Source organism: Phaethon lepturus, unplaced genomic scaffold (assembly GCF_000687285.1).
Source record: "Phaethon lepturus isolate BGI_N335 unplaced genomic scaffold, ASM68728v1 scaffold3778, whole genome shotgun sequence".
Classification (NCBI taxonomy): domain Eukaryota; kingdom Metazoa; phylum Chordata; class Aves; order Phaethontiformes; family Phaethontidae; genus Phaethon; species Phaethon lepturus.
In genome coordinates, this window is record NW_010559546.1 from 35976 (window position 1) to 42497 (window position 6522).

The following is a 6522-nucleotide window of genomic DNA, read 5'->3' on the forward strand; positions in this document are numbered from 1 at the left end:
AAGCAGTGTCCCTCAGCATTCCATATTGGGACCAGTACTCTTTAGTGTCTTCATCAATGACCTAGACAGTGGGATAAAGTGCTCCCTCAGCAAGTTTGCAGATGGCCCAAGCTGAGTGGTGCAGTTGACACACCTGAGGGACAGGATGCCATCCAGAGGGACCTGGACAAGCTCGAGGAACGGGCCCGTGTGAACTTCAGGAAGTTCAACACAGACAAGTGCAGGGTCGTGCACCTGGGTCGGGGAAAACCCTGGTATCAGTAAAGGCTGGAGGATGAAGGGATCGAGAGCAGCCCTGCCGATAAGGACAAAAGGGTACTGGTGGATGAAAAGCTGGACATGAGCCGGCAATGGCCAGCTGCCTCCTGGGCTGCATCCAAAACAGCGTGGCCAGCAGGTCGAGGGAGGTGATTCTGCCCCTCTACTCTGCTCTGGTGAGACCCCACCTGGAGTCCTGCATCCAGCTTTGGTGCCCTCAGCACAGGAAAGACATGGAGCTGTTGGAGCGGGTCCAGAGGAGGGACACCGAAATGATCTGAGGGATGGAACACCTCTGCTGTGAGGACAGGCTGAGAGTTGGGGTTGTTCAGCCTAGAGAAGAGAAGGCTCTGGGGAGATCTTATTGTTGCCTTCCAACAGTTAAAGGGGGCTTATAAGAAAGATGGGGACAGACTTTTTAGCAGGGCCTGTTGTGATAGGACCAGGAGTAATGGTTTTACACTAAAAGAGGGCAGATTTAGACTAGATCTAAGGAAGAAATTTTTGACAATGGGGGTGGTGAAACCACAGTTGCCCAGAGAGGTGGTAGATGCCCCATCCCTGGAAACATTCCAGGTCAGGTTGGATAGGGCTCCGTGCAACCTGATCTAGTTGAAGATGTCCCTGCTCATGGCAGGGGGGTTGGACTAGTTGACCTTTAAAGGTCCCTCCCAACCCAAACTATTCTATGAATCTGTGATTATGATTTCATGAAATAAAATGGCCAAACAAAGACAATTAAAGCTGCTGCTGTGAGCGTAGGCTAACAATACTTTGAAAACAGATCTTAATCTTCAATCATTTTTATAACTCGTTACTTTTTGATCAAAGAAAAGGGTGGTGGTGGTGGAAATAAGACAGTGGACCTTTAATGCAGACTTCAGTAGCAGTATGAGGTGAGGAACAGAGAATGCCAAGGATTCTGTTGGTGGACCCACTGACTGCCAGGATACTACCATGCCTGGCTTTTCGCATCCTTTTGCACAAAAGCCAACAGTAGCCAAGGTGCTACACAATGCTGCAAGTTCTTGGTGAGGCCAGTCACATGCAGACTTTGCTACAAGTAGGAGATGGAAGGTACGGCTCTGTTTGCTGTGCTTTAACACAAAGCAACCGATCAATCTGTTTTTTTTTTTACTGGGTTTTGTTTTCCCCTCCCAAATATAAAACCAATTCCTTACTCTGATGTATTAATGAAAATTGCATTAGATGGGCAATAAGCCTCCATTACCCCTCAAGGTGGAAATCGCCACAGTTCAATTAACAGATAGTAAATCTGTACTCCAAAAATAAAGCTATCTTAAAAAAACTTCAGTAATTTATTAGCTCATTCTCATTATATTAAATACTATAGGACCATGCTTTGAGAGAAAAGAGGCTACTGGCAGATATCCTAATATTAAAAGAGAAAAATCAGTTCTCCTTACAGAATTTTATAAATGATAATTGGTCTTCTTACTACCCAGGTAAGGTAGGAAATCTCTTCTTGTGTTTTATACACAGGGAAGCTGAGACCCAAAAACAGTAAAAAGGTCAATGCTTTAAGTCATTAGTAGTAAACACAGTGAGGCACATAGATTTACATTCTCTTAAAAATATTTGGAATAAAACAAAGGAAGAAGGCAAATTCAGTATTTAGGACTTTAAGCTTCTATTTGGACTATGTAACACTGATGCTTTCTAAATGGAGGAGTGGTTTGAGAGAAAAACTATTTATCATCCTCACCAGTTGCTAAGTTCCATGGAAATACATTTTTCATCTCCCTTCATCAGTAATGATCCTAACTGATTAGTAACAGATCATTTTCCTTTAGTATTTCACCAGCAAGTCAGGTGGGCTCCCTTTTTACCTCCTTTCAACATGTTTTTCATGCCTTCAAATGCGTTCTTTTCAGAACATAAATACTGCTCTACATCATACCCCTGTACGTTAAGAGGACAAATTGTTCTCACAAAGTACAAGGTGCCTATTCCGATAAGATCTCACTAATAAATCCTCTAGAGAATGAATTTCCTCCAGGCAACAAAGGTGTGCAAATGCTGTGTATCACCCTAAATCATTCCGGCACATGAAAAAGAATCCAAAACACCCTAGCAATAAAAGCCAAGACATGAAAACCACCCACATTTCTGAAGTACCACACTGAAACCACACAGTGACAATGAAACACCCTGCTCACAGCTACAACCTGCTCACCGTCGGCAAGTAGCAGCCAGTGCTTTCAGATACCTAGAATATTTTGCTGGTAATACACCTGCTACCATAATTCAACTCAAAACCCCAAACACACATTCTCACCTATTTTTCTGTTTAAAAAAAAAAAAAATTAGCTTAAATAGCTTAATTAGTAAATATGGGAAAGAAAATGTCTTTGAAGATGTATTTCCGAGAACATAAACATTCTTTTCCTTTTTAAGTACAACTATACATAACATATTCTACTAATTGAAAACTATTTCAGGCTCATTCCCATTTTAAAGTACAAAAGGCTATCTATGAAAGAGCTTTGTGTGATTCGCATGAAATCAGAATGAAAAACAAAATGCTGTCGAAACAAAGGCATCCTTGAATATGCTTTCACTGTAGAAGAGGCAAAATAAAAGCTGCCTGAACAGATTATTGAAGCAAGCCTTCCATGGGGAAACTTTGCGAGCAGTAACTATATGAGTTAATTTTAAATTTCGATGTTCAGGTATTAACTAGCCAGATAAGATATTTTGATTTCCTGAAGTGCCTGTAGGTTATCCTAAAAACATCCACTATGCAAAATGCTCTTCAGATTTGCAGTTGTCTCCCCTTTTGAATGGAAAAAAATTATCAGTGATATTCAAACAAACAGCCTTTTTGTTAGTTACTTTAGATTTTGTTTTGGTTTTAAGTTACTTAGTGGAAGTCCATGATGTCATCAACAAACTATAGAGAAATTCAATCATGTTTATAATGATGTAGTGCCCCGTTTAATCTTCCAGAAATATAGCACAATATCTCCTATGGGCTACTTCAAAATGGTTTAACACAGCCCATTTATTTTGGGTTTGGGTAAAACTGGCAAGTTATTGGGAGAGATCAGAGAATCAAACTGCTTACATCAGTAGCATATTCCTGTAATTTGCTCGAGTTTGCTTCGGGACCAGAAGAAGATAAGTTTTAGTCTGACACAAAACTAACTTTGAAGAGTTAAGCCCTGTTCCTGCATTATTCTTGGGATGCTCACAAACTGAAATCCAAGCTGCTGATGCTTTGGTGGTATTTGCAAGCCATGCGTGCATCCCTGGATTTTGAGGAAAGTTGCCAGTGTCAGTAGTTGTCTCCTGCAGTGAGCATTGCTAACATTTTGGGTTACCATGCCTCCAGCCGCAGATCCAGAGATTTCATCAAGGCAACATTCTCCAGCAACAGATGAGCAGGAAGAGAAAAAGTGTCAAAGGCTACTGGACATCAGATACTTCCCGGTATTAACGCCAAGGGAGATTTGCTAAATCCCTTCTCCAAAACACCGCTGAGGAGCCACAAAGTTTTTCTCATGGACAATACTGATGCTTTACTTTTCAGAAGAGGACTTCTGTATAAAGATAAGCTACTTCTTAAGGCTTCGTTTTAATAGACTAACAACATCAGGGTTGAGGCACGCCCTGAACAAGTTACAAATTCAAAACCGGACAGCCATGAACCCTTGCTCCTGAAGTTAGTACAAGATACAGTCCAGTCACATGCACCAAGCTCCTTAAAGCCCTCTGCTCTGGCAGAACCCACGAATGGCCATCCTGTTGCCACAAGAACCATACAAGAGGCGATAAAAGGCATAGTCTCTCCAACATCCACCAAGAGATAAGATGGCTCCTGCAAGGCAGCTCACAAAGCTGTCCTCAAACCAGGTATCTGCTTTTCCACGTAGAAAAATTTTGTATTTTTCATTAAGGTGACTGAATACTAATTATATTCCTGACTTCAGAATGAGAGAGGAAGGCACTGTCCCTCTGAAAATTTCACAAATGGTTCAGGAGGAAGGGAACACCCAAAACATTTACTGATAGCCAAGACCAGTCCGCTTTTTTCATCTTCTCTGACAGCAACCTAAGCACAGAAACAGATTGGTGTCTTTGACAGAAATTGAAAATGGGAAACACTCTTACCAAATCAACTGAAAAACTAAAGTAATTTTATTTTCCAGAGTCAAGGCAAACATAGGCATTGAATTCTCCATTAACCAAAGGTCTGGAGACATTTCTGATAAATGCTATGCCTCAGTCTCAGCAGGAGGTAGACATTTACAGTGAATCTACAGAATAGAACAACTGATATACTAAAGAATATACTTTAAAAAGTTAAATCCTGGTGTCACTACTCTCCTCCCAAAAGCTGAATTCATGAGCAGCAAGTAGTGAAACCTGTTAAGTATCTAGTCAGCTAAAAACGGTTCACCCAGCACTAGTGAAGCACTAATATTAGACAAGAAGCAGGCTGATCAGCTTGCCCCGGACACAAACAAGTCATTTGCTGGAAAGGACAGTGGTATGCAAGTTTCCAGTACTCACTTTTCCCACAATACGCTGATTATCAAAAATACAGAATGTAAGCCAGAAAAATAATCCCGACACATAAATTATACGGAAGCTGTGGAAATGGCCTGGAGCAACACACAAGGGATGGAAAAATCTGTTGCTACACCAGCTACACTAACAATGGTAGCAACAGAGTGTTTTGTGGGGTTTTTTTTCTCTGCTCTTTTAAAGACGGTGGAATCGTGACTTTCAATAAAGAGAACTCACATGCAGTAACTGATAGGTTAATATTAAATCCACTCCACCACTATGGGCAATTGCTTTTCCCTGGTTACCTGTTTCGCTAATAAAGCAATGTGCAAAATTTTGTAGTGTTTCTTTCCTTAGACCCATCCCCCAAAACTTACAAAGCAACGAGAAAGTAGAAAAAGTTTAATGAAAGAAAAAAAAAAACAAACCACAACCAAAAGTTATGTTTACAAAGTTACATTCACTGATCAGGCTCCTCAAAGCATCAGCAGAGCCAAACAGAGACTGGGAAGGAACGGCTCATGCTTTGAGGGGCACACACTGCTTCAGCTTAACAAACATCATCTGCTTTTTCTGGCTAGAAAATACAGTTAAAACTGCCTGGAACTTTATCGACGCTGTTGGGAGGACAAGTGTACCTAAACCACTTGATGAAATGGCACGCACACGGACCACTGGAGAAGTCAGAGGGACTACCAGGGGTCTAGGCTGCTGGACGTTTGACCGTGTGGAATGATACGCAAGTCACTCTTTCGTGATACAGCTGCTGTGAACCAGACATTTAGGATTTGGGGGAGAGAGAGGGTAGCCACTTGTCAGAGTTTGCACAGGGGCTATCCAAGCAGCTTTTCAGCCCTGAAAACAAATGGCACTTCAACTGCTATTATTCCACACTACGGCAGCTGTTGTCATACTTCAAGTTTTTACCAGCCTGGAAAAATGCACCTAGTTGCCAGGTTCAAACACCCTAAACAATTGTACCTACTGCTGAACTACCCGAGCAGAATCTCAAATTGACTCACCCACAGAGCATAAAGAGAAGACATTAACGAGATACAGGGCTATACAGTGTTAGTGTAGGAGACTGAAAAATACACCTCCTCTTTCAGATCTCCCCAGACACTCATTGAAAAAAACGTAATGAAAATCCAGGCTTTCATTACAGAGATTCACAACGTGAAGACAGACGGCAGTGAAAAGCAAGGAACACCAACAGTCCCTTTGGGGATGGCAGCAGGACGGTCTGATGATGGGCTTCAGCTCAGCTCCTCTAACCTCTCATTAAGCAACTGTCAGATTCTATTCTGAACATAAGTTATTTTCTTTTACAAATGAATGGAGGCAAACACCTTCAATAAGCAATTCACACCACTTGTCTTTGGCTGAGATGACCACGAGGAGACAATACCAGCCACCCTAGGATGTAGGAACATGAAACTGTCCCAAATGATGGTGACAAGCCTAGATCACTAATTTCTCTGTAGCCAGAGAAACAAAACAAATATTCCTTCCACTATTAAAAAAAACCAAAAACACAACACTGAATTGTCTGCTGACCAGTTACTTCATGTCAAAGCTGATGCAGCAAGTAGTGCATGTCTTCTGGCTAGTTTTCAGGCTGCGGTGCAGTCTCCACAAGCCTGCTGGAGTGTACAAAAAGCAACTGTCCCGTGACAAAGCACCTACCACAGAGCTGTTACAAGATCTACATCTTGTTCTGACTTCAGCAGG